An 18,235-nucleotide genomic window follows, 5' to 3' on the forward strand; every position below is an offset into this window, starting at 1 on the left:
TTTAGTACAAAAAGATAGTTCGAGATCAATATTTTCTATGTGTCATCAGCTGTCTCTCTCTGTCTTAGTCTTCAAGTAACTATTTTAAGACATGGAATAAATTCGACGACATAAAAGTTTGAAAATTGCAGGAAACATCGATTCTACTTCCTCTTCAAATAGTTGAATGTGGTAATTCTTTTGAAAGATGTATGTTTTAGGTATTCTATCGCAGAGTGCCTCATAGAGTGGATAGTCCATGTTACTCTGTTCCAGAGATTTGCTGTAAGGCAGTTTTCATTCTTTCACTCAACAGCTTCAGGCGAAAAACCGACTTTGTCGCCTCATCAATGTATGTCAAGCAGTGTTAGCCCCAGGATGTTTTCTAGGGCAGACGTTAGTGTAGTACGCATGCATCGTGCAAGCCAGCCGCTGGATTCGCTGCAACTTAGTTTGTATGGTCGTAACCCCAGGACAGATTCTGGGCCACCAAGCTATCGCACCGTAGGAGATAATTGGTCTAAAAATTGCTGTTTAAGACCATCTAAGTTCTTATCTTTGGAGCAAGACCCCAGATTTTCCCTACGAGTCTTCTGCACTGTCAAACATTTCTCTTCAGTCTTTATCCAGCTTGTGTTCAATGTGCTTATTCCAAAGCAGCTTACTGTCCAGTAAAACACCCAGGTATTTAACTTCCTTAGTAAGGTTTAACTCTATATTGAACAGCTTTGGTAATGTAAGATAGCTAAAGCTGCGTTTGTTGGTGAAAAGTAACTCCGTCTTTGGCGGGTTATCGGTAAGTCGATGTTACGCGCACCATTCTTCAATTATCTTAAAGGCATATCTCATGACGTTCCAAAATACATTTTCAAATGGGCCTGTTATTAAATGGCGAGATCGTCTGCATAGTCTAGTGTAGAGTTTCCAAAGAAGTGGCAAAATATTCCTCTTTGTGGGTAACCAGCACTCACCCTTTGCAAAAAGGTCTTTGTCAAGAGTTTATTGTTTGTGTGATAAACCTTTACCTACAAGGTATATTACACAGTAAAGGGCAGATACAGTTGTTTTGCCTTGACTATAGGCATGTTGGTTGGCATGTAGCGGTGTTGGTAAGAGAGCATTTTCCCTAATATGCCTATCGCAAAGTCTCTCTAAATCTTCATCAGAAACGATGTAAAACTGATTGGCCTAAACAATTGGGATTCGTGTTGGTTAGGAATATTATTTTTTTATAATTTGTGCAGCGCGATCCAGATCTAAAATGGTCTTGTAGCTGTACCTACAACCAATAACATCAATTAATACAAATGTCTTATATCTAATTTGTAACGTAATACCTTCGTAGCATTATAGATCGTAGAAATATAAATCGTGCATTTTAACTGTAATAAGCGTATGCCGAAAGAATCGTTCATATATATAAAACATATTATTTTATATACCTTTATATTAGCTCTTATAAGAACCATTTCATAATGCTGTACATCAAGTCATATAATCATGCAGATCACCATTAGTCAGCTCATCGAATTACAAGCATCGTCACGTTCTCTCGATGACCGCAGATATACTCACGTGATCAGTCATATGCTCTGCGTTACACAACCTCACAGCAAGGCCGAGCATACTCTACTAATGCGTCGCGGGGTCGATCACTATTCATTCAATTTTAATCAAAGAGCGACAGAGTAGGTGCTCAATGCTCATTGACGTCGGATGATCGAAGATCGACGCGAGTTTACACAAGCGCGCACTCGCTGGCCAGCTTACTGCGACAGCATTAGTTTTAGAGCGAGATAGAACACATAATATTATTCTCAATTCTTATTGAATGAAACGTTTAACTATTGGTCAAAATGTAGGCTTTAGTATTGGTGTGTATTTTCTAAACTTGTAAATATTTTTTAAGTAACAATTGTAATTGGTTAACTAGCTTTAAGGATTTTGTATATATATCGTGTAACTGAAGTAAAATATATCTTCCACATATTCCTCACAGTCTTCATACTACTCAAGCAGTTGTTTTATTTAATCTACAAACGCTCAGTCTCTAAAGTCTCAAATTGGTTATATAACTATAACAGCTTTATATTATTTTAACTAAACTGCTCCGATAGTATAACTCTTAATTTTTTTCATTATGTGTACCCGACCTAAAATTTATATTAAGCGCTTTCTCGGGAACTCCTTTCGTTTCACATAATATTATACTGTGTTTGGACTTGGACCTTAGGTATAATATACTAGTATTAGACAGGAGAAAATGTAAGAGTAATGGCGGATTTATTTGCCATTACAGAAACAAGCTGCAATGAAACTATTTTGGATGCAGAATTAGTTCCTTATATGTACTATTATATGGTGCGATCGTGCGACTAGATATGAATATAAATTATTACTATAAGGTTCTTAACTCGATTTGTTGACTGTATACCGAAGAAGAATCAAATTAATAAATTCTCAAGGTATAGTAATCCAGTCTGGTACACTATAGAAATCATTCAAGATATAAAACTAAAGGCCACGAATACCAAGCGTTTTAAGGCAAATAAAGCGCAAAAACAGATTACGAAGCGTTTAGTTATTAGATCTAAAGATTTGGTTTAACTCGATTGTTTTGGCTTATAACCAATATCATCAACGGGTAGTTTCGAACTTAATAGAGAATCCAAAGTCCTTTTGGAATTTTATAAACAAAAGTAGGGCACTTCAAAAAATTAAATCTTTGTTTAAATGTAATGGGGAGGTGATGACTGCATAGCCAAGCGGATGAATTTGCGGAGTGTTTTAGATCAGTTTATTATAGTATATTACCAGAAGAAACCAAATTTAGATGTAAACTGAGCAATAAAGGAAGCGAACTGTGACAACGGAGCTGCAAGAGTTAATATTGGGCAGTTACAGCATAGTCGGTTACAGGTTACCGAAGTAGTTGATCGTGGTGGACAGCTCGATGTAGCCTACTTTGATTTAAAAAGAAGCATTTCATCTAGTCCACAACAATATGCTGATAATAAAGTTAACACGATTTGAATTCACGCCACAACTATTGAACTTCATGGCCAGCCTTATTTTCAAAGCCTTATTTGAGCAGATCCGATATAATAATAGATATAATAATATGCACTAAAAAGTATAAAAATAATTGCGTATTTTTATACAATCTAATTAATTAATCTAATTCTAGTTACGATTATTGTAATTTTTGCAGTCGGTGTCATCCAAGATAGGTTTGTAACTACATACATAGTTATAGGTGAGATGTGCTTAAGTCGTGAGGAGGCGAGAGCGGATCGCAGCGGAAGGACACCGATTCCAAAAATAACAATAATCGTAACTAGAATTAGATTAATTAATTAAATTGTATAAAAATACGCAATTATTTTTATACTTTTTAGTGCATATTATATCTATTGTTTTGGAATAGTGTTTTCGAAGTCGGTTGTTTCAATCTTAATATTTTTTATGTACATTCAACATTTTAAAACAGAAAAAAATAACTAACTTTAATCTTAATTCTAATATGAAACTATACAATGTAAGCATATTATAAGTATTAAATTATGAAAATAAAGGTAGGATATATTTATATGCAGTTAACTATCTAACATAACTTATTATCTATCCTGGTCGTAATATTTTTCAAAACATTTTTTCTATATGACCTAAACGTGTCGTGAAAAATGTCAATGTCATGTCAATCATATTGATTTCGTTAAATGTTGTAGATAGTAGATAGGACCGTATGGTTTCACATTCGTCTTTCAAAATATTTTACAAATCGGTTGACATGGTAAATATCTTGGAATGCAGAAATTTAAGTAAGTTATTAAGTTTTAGTTCTAAGGATCCGTGTATAATTTTAAAAAGGCTGCAAAGGTCCTTAAACTTTCGTCTATTATAGAGAGAACTCGAAAAATCATTTTTCCTTTAGAGCTTTTAATATTAACATGGTTAATATTTTTCTGGTTAACAGTTTATACTAGCTGTTATAACTTTTAACACACTAAGCTATAGAATCGCAGTTACCGTCGCACGTGTATTTCACCTTATAAGATACGAGTTATTCTCTTGCTGTTTATTGTTATAATTATTATTAATAATGTTTAAATAAAATACTTTATAAAGGATTACAACACATGTAATTGTACTTTTAAAAGTTTTTATTGTTATTGTTACGTTTGGATGTTTTTTCTTGAAATATCTATTTTCTATTATTATTATTATTCTATGTCAATGATAAGGCTATAATATCTGGAATAGTAGAAATTAATGAAAATGACGATTCAGCGTGAGAGTTAAAATATAACTTTTTAACTATACTAAATAAATAAATCTAATGCAAAAATAGGAATAACTATTTATTTTTGTTTTATTTCCAAATCGAATGACAACTTCAAGTTACTGCCTAATTGCATCTTGGACTTGAGTAAAATTAAAAATATTATACCTATTCATAATATCCTTCTTCTTCTTCTTGGTTTATTGGCTCTGCGCGTTAAGCGATTGAGCCATTGTCAAGTTTTTATTTTTTCGGAGGAAACTTATTTGCTTAGAAAAAAATAGAAAATAACTATCGAAATTTTTTATAGGATCAGGAAAGGATAGAAAATAATATATAATGGAATACTTATACTACTTATTTACAGTTTAATATCATTTAATAGGATAAATGAGGAAAGAAGTTTATATACACAAGGTTTATCAGAGGATAAGAGGATGTCAACAGAAGTAGGAAGTGGGATATGACACTGAATAAGACCCGGGTATAACGATTCCCGGTTATATTTTGGGCATGATAAAAATATATGGTTCAGGTCACCAAACTCACCACATTCACACAGATCACTATTCACAATTCCAAATTTCGCCAGTTGAACAGGAGAGCAAACATGGCCCAAACGCATACGCGTCAAGATACAAGTCACTCTCCTGCTCAACACCAAACCTGAGCCATGGTTGGCTTTGACGGGATACAGTTTTGAATTCTAGCAAATGTTCTACCCTTTAACTTGCTAGAGATCAACCATGCCACTCTCCAAGATTCAAGGGAATGTTTTGGCAATGTACACATATCATGGGCATTGTTATAAGAATCTGCCATATCGCATGAAATAGCTTCGTTGGCAAGCTGGTCCGATCGTTCGTTTCCAAAAATGCCAGAGTGAGCTTGTAAGGCACTCATACAGTCTGTAAATATAATGGATTTCTTAAATTTAGCAAGAAGAATATATTCAATAGATTTAAACAGACCAAGACATTCTCCAGTAAATACAGATGATTCAGGTGGAAGTTTTGTTTTCCGGACAATATTATACTGAAAATGGAAAACTCCAACCCCAACTATGCCATCTGGTGAGTGCTTAGAAACATCACTATATATATAATGAAAGTCCGTAAACTCATTTTCTTTTAATATGTTTACATATTGAGGAGCTTCCAATTGATTTCTTGGAATATCTTGATTGATCCTAAAATCCGGAGAAATTAGATTAGATTAGAACCTTATATTTAGTATCAAAAGTAGGGTAACAATATGTGCTAAACATCGGCGCTTGTATGGAGCAAAATGTTTGATAGCTTTTGACAAGGCACGGGGGAGATTTATGGGACCAGTATGAACAAGTATCTATAAATTCTAAAAGGAGCTGTAGTTTATCACGTAAAGGATGATGAGATAATTGCATTGCTTTAAATAAATACCTATCAGATAAAAATTGACGTCTTAAATACAAAGGTGGCTCAACACACTCTATTTACATAGCGTTGATAGGGCTAGATTTCATAGCTCCAAGGTCATCGTTGCAGCATTCCTTAAAGCTTTGGCCCGCATACAATCTAATTTGCTAAGAGCAACTGCACTACATGGCTCTAAAATGAAAGTGGCATAATCTAGTAAGCTACGAATAAGGGCGTTGTAAATAAGACGCAAGGAAAAAGAATGGGCACCCCACCAGACACCGGTTAGATACCTGATCATATTTAGGAGGTACTCCAGTAAGTTTGGAATCTAAAATAACTCCTAGGAATTTTGATTCAGACTTTACGGGTAAAGGATAATTCCTTTTAAGTACATTGAAATCGGGAATGATTTTCCGTCTAGAATATAGAACCCCAGTGCTTTTACTAACTGACAATTCTAAGCCATTGACATCCAACCAGTCATTTAGCTTACTAAGAGTAGTAGTTAAGCGATTACTAGCATTTACTACAGAACTGTCCGAGTTATATAAAAGAAGATCATCAGCATATTGCAAAACATATATATCTGAATTTAAGGATGTTTCTAAATCATAGGTATATACATTGTACAGCAATGGACTTAGGACCGACCCCTGGGTCAGGCCTCTCCATACAAGCCTTGATAGTTGAGTACCATTGTTTAGGTCTAATTTAATACATCTTTCAGAAAGCATATTGATGATAAATGTAATTAATAATTGGGGAACGTGAAGGTCATGTAATTTTTATGCAGTACAGATATCAAGAAAGGCCGCAAGAACCGACTCATTATTTGAGAAAGCTAATCGAATATCCGACACAAAAATACTTATAATGTCTATGGCGCTCCGGCCCTCCCACCTCCCCTAAATCCCAGCTGATTGGCTGTCAAAATGCTATTATTTTCAATAAAAAATTCTAACCTATTTTATAGCGCTATTGAACGAAAAGATGAAATATTAGAAGCAGGTTTGTTTGGTTTTAATATGGGAATTATGGTTTGGGTTTTCCAAGAAGAAGGAATATTACCAGTCTCCATAATAGCATTAATAATACTCAAATAATAATTCAAGGAAGTGTCACTACAGTTTATCAAGAAAGAGTATGTGATCTCATCTCCACCTGGCGATGAGTCTTTTACATAAGACGGCACCCCTTTTAGTTCAGAAAAAGAAAAGGGAGCATTAAGGTCTGTATAACTACAAGGTACAGAGAAAGGAAACCAACACGGGGCATTTTTAAAGTCAAGGAGCAGATGAAGGAGCCAGCTTGTCCATAAAATTGTCGGCTACTTCAATAGGTAATGTTGTAGATGAATGTGAATAGAAAGCTGATTTAAATCTTCTTATATTTTTCCAAACAACTAATGAGCAAACTGAGCATCTGGATTTACTCACAAAATTATATTATATTTTGTTAAACTCATCTGCACATTTTGTTTCATTACCACCACAAACAATGGGAAGGTTAGATAGTTTTTGCTGAACATAATTTTTATATGAACTCCTGTCATCTGGCAGTTTATGTTTTAATTTAGAAATGTGTTTTACATTAGAAGGTGGACAAGATATAGGTAAAGTAAGAACAACCGGTATATGATCACTGCCATAAGAATTGTCAAGTACACTCCAGGATAGCAGTGAGGCCAAACTTGGAGAGCAAAGTGACAAGTCAGGAGCACTGCGGCTTTTATGGGGACCAGTATGTCGATTTTGAGTTCCATTGTTCAATATACATACATTATGATAGTCTAAAATATCTGTCATCAATTCACCACAATAATTAGAGTTAGAACTGCCCCATAATTGATTTTGACAGTTGAAATCACCAAGTACTAAAAATGGGCCAGGTAAGGTAGCAAGTAATTGACTAAACTCATTATATAAAGCAGAAGAAGGGTGAGGTATATACACAGATATTATACAAATTTTATTTACAATCACAGCAATGGCATTAATGGCATCACTGGGAGGAGGGAGTGAAAAAATCTTAAATGGGAAAGCTTTACTAATAAGTATGGCCACTCCACCATGCCATCAAGTCTCATTTCTCACAGTAACAAAACCAGAAATTCTGAAAGAAAACTGGTTTTAACCATGTCTCAGAGAGACACATATCCATAGGTTTATATTTATTTAGTAAGTAAATAATATCAGTTTTTTTGCTTATGTGTAATATCCTGCAGTTCCACTCAAGGATTTTGTGGTCCTTAATTAAAGATTTGGTTTAAAGATGTCAATAATGAAATGGCAGCGTTGGACGGTAAAGAGTTATCACTAGAGAATGAATTACTAGAATTAGAAAGTAATTTAATAAGTTCCAAAATTAATTCTGCAATTGATTGTTGTGGAATTGTATTTGATCTCTGTTTGAACACACAACCATCAGGTATTTGGGAATTATGATTATTGTATTCATTATTAATTGATTCATGCATGGTATGGTCATATCCTCCAATTTGTTTAGGAAGAACACGACATTGAATAAACACAGTTTTTTTATGCTTACAGTTTAGTGTAGGAGGTACATGTGAACTAAAATTTGAAGGATGATTTTTATTTCCAGATTGGGGAGGGGAAGAAGCTACTACATCATTATAAGGTTTTGAAGATGGAGGATGGTTTTAGCTGCCTCTGTATATGATATGCAACTCTGGGCCATTGAAACTTTATTTTTTGTTGTCTACCGAATTCTGGACATAGCTTACTAGTGGCAAAGTGACGACCAGTGCAGTGGAGACAGCATTTTCAGAGACAATACAGTAGTACACAAGTGTCTGAGGGGTGTTCATCCCCACATTTAAAGCAATGTGACTTTGACCTGCATTGTATTTTAGTGTGACCAAATTTGCAGCAATTATAGCACTGGATGGTAGGAAAAATGTATAATTCAACAGGAAGAGATGTATAGCACATGTAAACCCTTTTAGGTATTTCTCCATCAAAGGTTAATACAACCATGTTGGTATTAGAAAATAAGGTAGTACCATCAGTAAAATTTTTTCATTTAATTCACCTCACTTAATATTTGACCACATCCTATAGGAACAGTGATGTTTGCCTGGATAACCTCCTCTGACCAATCTTGGCGCACACCTTCACTTTACCAACTCTAGTAACAGTGAAACTTGGTATGAATATTTTATAGCAGAGACTAGTTATTGCCGAGTTCTCTGTAAACAAATTGGCATCCTCATAGTTTGTAAAAGACAAGGACAATCTGTTCCTGCCGATACGCTTCAACCTGCCATTAACAATATTTTTAATAATATATTTTTTTAAATCTTTTCCAAACTGTATTGGGTGCAACGTAATGGGATCATCAAGGGATGTTGTTAATCTTTGTACATGTACCGTGAAAGGGCCTGAATCTGTGCGAACTTATTTTCTAATTATTTGTGGTTGTGAGTGACCTGAACCAGTGGGTTGTGTAGCAGCAGAAGTATTAATTGGTGAGATGTGAATTCTGGGTGGTAACATTGTTTGGTCGTTAGAATTTTCGTTAGTTAGAGAAGACAATTTTCCAGCTTTAGTTTTCTGTGATTTAGAGTGTTTTTTTGTTGGTTTCGATCGTTTTCTCTTTGAGAAAGGAATTAGTCCATCTTCATTGTCCATTGACGATTCGTCGATTATGACCTTACATCCTACAGGAGGTCCAAGCCCTGGACCGCCAGGGTCGTCCGGGAATCAACCCCCATAATAATTAAAAGAAACTCTTACCGGATTCCAAAGAGTACACCATATAAATAAAATAAATATGTAATAACTATTAAATAAATACTTTTATATCGTAAAAACCTTCACTGATCCACTTTTTTCATTATTAATAAAAATCTCAAGAAAAAACGCGTCCGCCAATTTAGCTGTTTCCCGCGCTTTTTTTTCCCATACTATCCTCAAGTAATTGCTCTGGTTTTGTTCAAATTCTAATTTTATTAGGGTATTGGCCTTTGGACTTGCATCCCGTGCCACTAAATAAATTATAAAAAAAATATATTTTGATCCAGCTTGAGCTTGGCTTGAGCTTTATTGATTATTCAAAGAGAATTTATAGCCGGTGTAGGTACGCTCAACTAGAATTTAAACACTACGTTCAGGTACGCTTTGTTGATCATTATTGTGAATTTGTGTTTATTCATATTTGGACATAGTTATGTAGAAAGGACTCAAACCACACAAATACACTTGAGTTATAGGTAGATATTTGAAGTTTCAATAATCGGAAGAAATAATCTTCTATTTAAATATTTAAAAAAAAAACAGTTTAAAATAGGGTTTTCAGTCTTCACTATATCTGTCATATTCGACCTTCAGAAGCTTACTTATCTCTACTTTGACTAAAAGTGTGGTTTGAGTCCTTTCTGCTTAACTACGTCCATTTTAAAGAGTATAATAATATAATATAGGGAATCATATTTCGTAAAACAAATATGAGTATATTTTATTTGTGTGTATGTATTGCAGATGAAATTATAATTTAATGATACTGCATTGCAAAGCTTTTCTTACCACATTATACAGCATAGAATTAGCCTTCTTTTCAATATTTGTGATGTGTACATCCTATTTCTGGTTTAATATAATGATTTCTCCGAGATCTTGTTGGGTTCTTACTGCTTGGATTGCCACTGAACTCATCTTGTATTGAATCATTTGGTTGCTGCTAATTATATGTAATAGTGACCATTTTCTTGCATTTAGTTGTGAGCCAGTCCTGTGTGCATTGAAAAGTGTTGTAAAACACACATTTTCAGGTCAGTAACTAGGATTCCCAACACTCCACGATGAACATTTGTGGGTCCCGAGAGTGTATCTGCGACATATACCTTAAATTACATTTATGTTAGAAAGCCAGATATTCAATGGAGAAGTTCTCCACAGATTCCAAAGAGCCTAGGTTATCAATAACTAATTTAATAGGAACTCGAATCAGTAACTTTTTCATGCTGTATGTAGTTGGGTGCTCCAGTTATACATTTTATCTCATATGTTGAGGAAAGTAAGAAGATTTGTTATAGACAATCTGTTTGGAAAATAAATCCTTGTTACTCTTGTATCCCTATACCTAGTCTTGCCATAAATACTGAAACAGAAAAAAAAAATTAATATGAGGTGAGTTTTCTTCTGTGTAAAAATACTTTCACCTTTCACTTTTGGTAATAAGTAAGACTTTTGGTAAGACTGATCCTAATTTATATGTATTTATGTATGTTTTGTACATATTATTATTTATAATAGACTAAGCAGCTTTCGCTGATGCGTCTATATCATTTGCCATATCTATCCAAATGTTTGTCCAGTCTATTCTTAAACTGATTAACACATTTTGATTTAACCACATCCTTGGGCAATCTATTCCATATATAAATAACTCTGTTGGTCAGGAAGTGTTTTAATGGATTTGATGATGCTAATTGATATTCTAGCTTCATATCATGTCCCCTTAGTCTAAGATTGCTCTTCCTTGGAATGCTCTTAAAATTTGGGACATTATAATAATTTCAATTAGATCACCTCTTTTTCGCCTGCTTTTGAGGGTGCTGAGTCCAAGCTTTGTAAGTCTTTGTTCATATGTAAGATTTTTCAGTTCCCTAGGCAACTTAGTGGCTCACCTCTGTACCCTTTCCAACAATTCTATATCCTTAGCAAAAAATGGATTCCAGACCTGAAATGAATACTCCAGTAATGGTCTGATATAAGTTTTATAGATTTTTAAAAATGTTTTCTTGGTGATGTCTAAGAATGCTTTTTTGATTAGCTACAGGATTGAGTTAGCTTTGTTTACATTAGCCACAATGTGTGCTTCCCATTTGAGATCATGGCTTATGATCACTCCTAGGTATTTTTGATTGTATATAATATATATTATATTAAGTATAATGTATTAAATATATTGTTGTCTTGCAACCCATAACACAGGCTATATATGCCTAATTTGGGGCAAGATAATTTGTGTAAAAAGTGTGTCAATATTATATATTATATTATATATTGGTCCAATAAAACGGGGTGTAATTTTATTGAAAAATATTTACACCCTGTTAAACTAAATATGCAGTTATTGATATCTTATAAATCGAGGGCATGACTCCTTTCACAACTCTCCACTAAGTATCGTAGTTTCCGACTTGGCCAATTATAATGTGAATGACAACAAAACCAGGCCGTTCAATTGTAAGAAATGAAATTGATTGACAATCTACCACTTAATTATAATGTCACGGCTTTGACAATATACCTGCAACATAATATACATCAAGAAAACAATCACCTGAATACAAAGGTAGCATATTACAAATATGTTAGCCATCTTTCAATTTTCCATAAACTTAACAGATTTTCAGAATTTCAGTGACATCGCCAAATCTTTGGCAGTAGAAGGCTGTAATGATATCTCCATTTATTTGTCTTCATTCCTTGAACTATGACAGTGCTTCCCCTTTCTTTTAAAGATCAGAATTCCAACTCCAATTCCAAACAACAGTTTTGCAACTTTCAAACATACTGTTTTTGCTTCAATTGAACATTAATTTAAACTTTCTAGTTTTCAAATTCAGTTTGAATTATGTATGTATAATTAAGCCCCATTCAATATGATTCAAGACAACCGTGGTCAGTCTGGACATATCAGTCAGTTGACCACTGTTTTTGAACGCATTTCTCAGGATGCTATTTCCATCTTTTCTTGTTACTTCAAATCCTCTTTCTGTGATACTGATCGTGATGACTCACATCCGGAGCCATCTATAAGTGATAAACCATACAAGATTTGGTTTTAATGTGCTATCGTTTGTGTATGGATCATAAAAAAATCTGCCAATTAACACAAATACAATAATAAACCTTGATATGCAAATGTATCTTATACATTAATACAAGTCTATATTATTTATCTTTATATATATAATTCTTCTGTACATGTGTTGACAGTGAACTCCTCCTAAAGGGCTGGACCAATTTGATTGAAATTATCTGTGTGTGTTCAAGTGGATTTGAGGATGGTTTAGATTCACAATTGAACTACCTCCTATATGGCTGGACCGATTTTGATGATTTTTGTAGTGTTCCAGTGAATTTGAGATTGGTTTAGATTCTCAATACAGTCGACATATAATTCTCCTACGTATGTTAGTGATCTCCTCCTAATGTCAGCATCGATTTTTCAAATTTAACACGTGTGTACAGGACAATGTCTGTCGGGTCCGCTAGTTATGTATATTTACGGCTGTTTTCAATAAGCTATCCATCCTTAGATTTACTTGCCCTACATCCTTTTACGCTCGTAACCTATCGACAGATAGCATTGTATATAACTAATAATATAACTATATTGCACATAACTATGGATAGATAAGATCTTGTCATTAAACGGTGATAACAATGTTTCCGTAACTAGAGATATGTTATTGAAAACAGCTGTAAAAATTCACCAATATATTTATATCTCGGGTATATACAATAGCAGGTACCTAATGCTGCCTTTAATATATTAGATGTACATTCATTTACGTACAAATTATGGTATGATTTAATATTTAATACAATTATGTTGTTGTCTTCTACATTAACACAACAATTTACTGCTACTGAGTCAGCTCCTTTTATTATTATTATTGTAAATGGAAGATGTTATGTATTTGTTGGCACTAATAAAATTTTTTCTATTCAATTCAAATTGATTGTGTTGGTGACTGTACCTGGGAGTAATTTCAAATATTTCCTAGTTATAAAAAAATGTAAAATAAAATTTAAATAAAACAATTACAATTGTGTAGTAGCTATTAAAGTATGTCAATCAAGTGTTTTATTGTAGGTTTTACAATATCCGACACAGACTACATACCACCATTACTAATCATAAAATTGTATGAGGTAAACATGGTATTATTACAACTTCCAAAGGTGCTCATAGAACATATATTCAGTTTTCTATCATATGAAGAAATAGCAAGAATAAGAGCGGTATGTTATATTTTTTTAAATTTATTTGATATTAGTACTAACCTTAAAAATGAACTTTTTTTTTATGGAATAGGAGGACAAACGAGCGTACGGGTCACCTGTTGTTAAGTGATCACCCCGCGAACTTCATCAGTTTCAATAAATAAAGTAGCTAGCCAAGTGAGGTAAGGTAAAAATAAGATTTAAAAATACTTAAATGATTTTATAATTTAACTTCAGTACTTTGTCGTACGTAATCTGATGTGTTCATTGTGGCATTTTAATTTTAAACTGCAGTGTAGAAATATACTTACAGTATTTTTTTTAAGGTGTCTAGAGAAATTGATAAAATATGTCAAGGTCTCCTAAACCGTGGGTTTTTACAACTAGAAGAGCGACGTATTCGTGTTCTAAATAAAATAGATTCACTACTACCTTCGTCAGACCGCGAGCGCATGTAAGTGTGTTTTAATTTTAAATAATATGTATACTGTACAGTGAGTGGAGCGTTACATACGCTCCACTCACTGTACAGTATATATCATTTTAAGCATTCTTTTTTTGCTTCACTCTCGCCCATAATAATAAAAATGAGCCAATATTATTTATTGTATTCTTTAGGCTCACTCCACATTTGGGAGAGACTCTTGCGCCGCTTCTTCTCTCTCAGAGTGCCATTTGGTTCCAAAGCGGTAGTAGTGTCTAGTATATTAAAAATGACATCAAAAAGAATTCAACAGGAATCAATTTTGAGAAAATAAATGCCTATTATGCCATTACGCCCAGTTCAGTTTAAATCTTCGATTAAATTGTAATAGGATTTTTAGAGTTTCATATGAATACAGCGCAAAGATATGGCATAGGTCAACGGTCGACTGCCAACCGTCCGTTATCCACTATTACTGATAATATTTTGTGGTTATAAGACTATCTGTTGCCGTCGTTTCGTTCTCGTAAATTAGCGTGCTTTTGTATGAATGCTTATTTTTATGTAGACCGTGAAAACAAAAACATTATGTTTTCATCGTGCACCGATTTTGATCAAAGACATAGTAAATGTTGCTACAGGCTACGTTGAAGGCACTCGTGAAAGTTTCATAAATGTCTGTCCGGTAGTTCCAAAGATAATTGTGCAGAAACAAAAAACAGACAGAAAGACGGACAAACATTTATAAAATCTGTATTTTTGTATTCAGCTCAACTACAATCGGTTTAGGGAAAAAATATCCAAATTCCTAAAAAAATTTAATAAAAATTATTGATCACAATAATGTACCTAAATACTTAAAGCACTGTATACATATACGTCTCAAGAGTAAATATTTTCGAAGGAAGTCGATATAAATTCAGAACTCAATAATTACAATAAATCGCAGATCATACATAGGATTGTTTCGGTACCCCACAGGCTGCTCTGTACCTGGGCTTCCACCGGGACCCTATTTCTGGAGAATCCAGCAGAATATATTTAATTATTGGTTACAGGGAACACCCATTGAGCACAGTACATATGGTGGTAATGTTATGCGGTATGACAATATGTATTCTCGGAGTGACATACAACAAGTTTATACATAAGAATAAGTGCTGCTTTATACCCGGGAAAGTAAGTTTTTTTATGACTAAAAAGAATGCCCAATATCTACTATAATGCGATCTCCCTTAGGATTGTTAAAATTCAAAATCTAAAGCACAGTTGGAGTAAAGTCGAAGGGATTGCACTCGTTTGGGGTTAAATAGTAATGGAGTAGTCACCCTAGTATACTTTTCGAGTAGCGAGCAGTGTACTCGGATACCGAAAACCCCACTTAACAAAAAACAGCTGTCAGACCAACTTGGTTTTACGTGATTCTAATTTCGAATTAAGTAGATTAGTTGCAGGCAGACGAAAAGTACTACTTATGTATGGTGATTGGTGACGAAGTTTTATATGGCTAAGTTTGAAAGCGAACACTTTCGTCTATCTCCGTTTTTTACAAGATTATAGTCGTCATCTCTCAATCTATCAATGACTGCTCGTGTCCTACAATCGAGTGAATCGCTTTTTTTCTTAGAGTTTCGCTAGGCTGTACGCCATATTCTGCTCTACGTAACATGCAGTTGATATCAGTGAATTCATCCAGAGGTTTCGCTACTCGTATTTTTTTTTCTTTATTGATTTAGGGGCTTTTATACTACTCGTATTTTGTGGCGCAAGTCAGGTGATGGCTGTCTGTTATGTAAAAAAATCATATTATTATGATTGTAAAGACATACCTAGACATCATCACAAGATATGCTTCACGTATTTGTATTTAAAAAAGAACTTTATCTCAAGATATTTTTTTCATTTCAGTTGCTGGACCTAATAAGACGTTTTCTTGACATGGCGGAGAGTGAGAAAGTAGACGCTGGACCACTGATGAAACTTTCCGCAGAGTTGAAAAATAGCTCTAGAATAGCTATGGATCATTTCCACAACTCAGTTGTGATTGACTTTGATATTCTTTCTTTAATTGAATAGAAAGGTGTGCTGTCTTGATACGAGGAGCACACTTTTTTTTTATATTTTTTTTTTATGGAATAGGAGGACAAACTGAAGAATGATCGGGAATAAGAAAACCACGTGCACGCTTAAATTGTATTTTATTGTTTTTCGAAGTATTCTCCGTTCAACTTAGGCTAGGGTTACTATGGATGCGAGTTCTGACGAAAAATTGTTCTGACGAGTTCTGACGGATTCGTCTGAAGAAACAAATGCCTGGTATCCAATGACAGTGTTTACACTGGCAACGACGAACGCGTCAGAACATGCACGACGTCGTACGTCGGACGTACTCGTCAGAACTCGCATCCATAGTAACCCTAGCCTAAATTGCACTTTTCCATTCGTGCAAACCAATCATTAAAACAGTAATTCCAATCTGGAGTTGATGTTGACAAAATGGCTGATTTGTACGCTTCCACAGCTGCTTCGGGGCCTTCAAACCGTTGACCGCGTAATAAATCTTTCATTCAGGTCAACGTTTTCCTGCTTCAAAAAAATAATTTGACTTCCGAGCCGTATGGGAGCTCGCATTATCGTGATGTAAGATGATACGACGTTTCGGGTTATTTTTTCGGAGTTCGGCTATCATTTATGGCAATCAAACCGTGATATACCACTCAGCTGTAACCGTTTTGATTTCCTGTAAATAAATTGTAGCAACATGCCCCTTTTTCGAGACAAACGTAGCGACCATTTTCTTTGACACGCTGCGGGAGCGAACCACTTTCATTGGTTTAACGTCTTCTCCGAAGACCCAAACTGCTGACTGATGTTTTCTTTCAGGTTCGTATGAATAAATCCATGATTAGTCTCCTGCGATATTATAAACGAGATTTGACTTCCCTCCATTGAAGCGTAGCAGAGTATTCCGGCACCAATCTACACGAGCCGCCTTCCGCTCTTCGGACAAATTGTGGGGAACCCAGCGGGAAACTAGCTTTCTTACGTGTGTAACACACACAACTTACGTGTAGCTCATTATGTAATATCGACTGAATTGCACTCATTCCGATATTGATAACAGCCTGAATGTGCTCGTATGTCACATGACGGTCATCTAATACAATAGTTCGCACAGCTGCGATGTTTTCAGGCGTGACCGCTTTCCTGGGCGACCTGCAGAAGAAACAGTGCTGAGCGACACACGACCGCGTCGGAACTCGGCATATCAGCGGTATATTGTCGTTTAACTCAGTGCTTCAACATCATAAATCAAAAGAAGTTCGCTGAGACATTTATCTTGAGATAAGCCGCGACGAAAATTATGATAAATTATGGCACGGAAGTGTTCACGCGTGAGCTCCATTTCTGTTAACGACGTCTCAACTTTAAACCAACATAGTTTTGTTTTTGAGCTTTTTTTTTATTTGTATGAATGTCATTAAGATTCTAAGAGGCCAGTTTTCAAATGCTAACAAAGGTTTTATTGTAACTCAATCCGAAATATTCTATTCCCGATCATATCAGTGTCATCTGCATTTCGAATGCGGTGTAAGGGGGCCATATATATCCGATCATGATGCTTGTTTGACCCAGCAGTTTAAATACGTCCGCGTCAGGACATAATCGATTTTACTAGAATAACTACATTACCAGTAACTGGGTTCGACATTGGAAGGGAAATTCGAATTTCGATTACTATTATTTCATCAAGAAGATGTTTACCTTGAATGTAGACGTAAAAGTTTATAGACACTGGTGTTCTAGATGTAAGATTTATGTAAGTAAGTAAATGTGTGAGTATGCAAATAAAGAACCTGCTGATGACAACCTAATTGGTGTTTTAATTATTCACGAATCTAATAATACCTAGTGAGGTATTTAATTTGAGGAATCAATCAATGGTTAGTTGACATAAGCACCCATACTGTCTTGCAAAACCAGAGAAATACGCGACACAACAACACAAGAGATTAACTACACGCTTTTTTTCAAGTAGTTTATTCCTTGAAAATCGCACTTGGAGCTCTGCCACTCACGCTCAGGGTAAAATGAGTGATAAGTTAGTGGCGTGTGTAGTAGAAGACACATAATGAAGCGAGGGATCTACGCAGCGCCAAGTAATCTG

The 18,235-nt window shown here is 34.7% G+C and overlaps 1 long non-coding RNA gene across 5 annotated transcripts; it reads left to right on the forward strand.

Annotated features, from left to right (window-relative positions):
• Positions 1 to 6,570: 6,570 nt before the first annotated feature.
• On the forward strand, positions 6,571 to 17,942 carry LOC126972954 (uncharacterized). 5 transcript variants are annotated; one of them, XR_007731237.1, is made up of 7 exons: positions 6,571 to 6,669; positions 6,774 to 7,000; positions 8,266 to 8,629; positions 13,513 to 13,661; positions 13,970 to 14,097; positions 15,126 to 15,246; positions 15,976 to 17,942. It is a non-coding gene; the product is annotated as an uncharacterized LOC126972954 (long non-coding RNA). The 5 variants fall into 5 exon arrangements; XR_007731234.1 differs by adding an exon at positions 7,256 to 8,088 and having other exon boundaries at positions 6,597 to 7,000; XR_007731235.1 differs by adding an exon at positions 7,256 to 7,401 and having other exon boundaries at positions 6,604 to 7,000.
• Positions 17,943 to 18,235: the final 293 nt, after the last annotated feature.

This window comes from Leptidea sinapis, chromosome 2, assembly GCF_905404315.1.
Source record: "Leptidea sinapis chromosome 2, ilLepSina1.1, whole genome shotgun sequence".
Classification (NCBI taxonomy): domain Eukaryota; kingdom Metazoa; phylum Arthropoda; class Insecta; order Lepidoptera; family Pieridae; genus Leptidea; species Leptidea sinapis.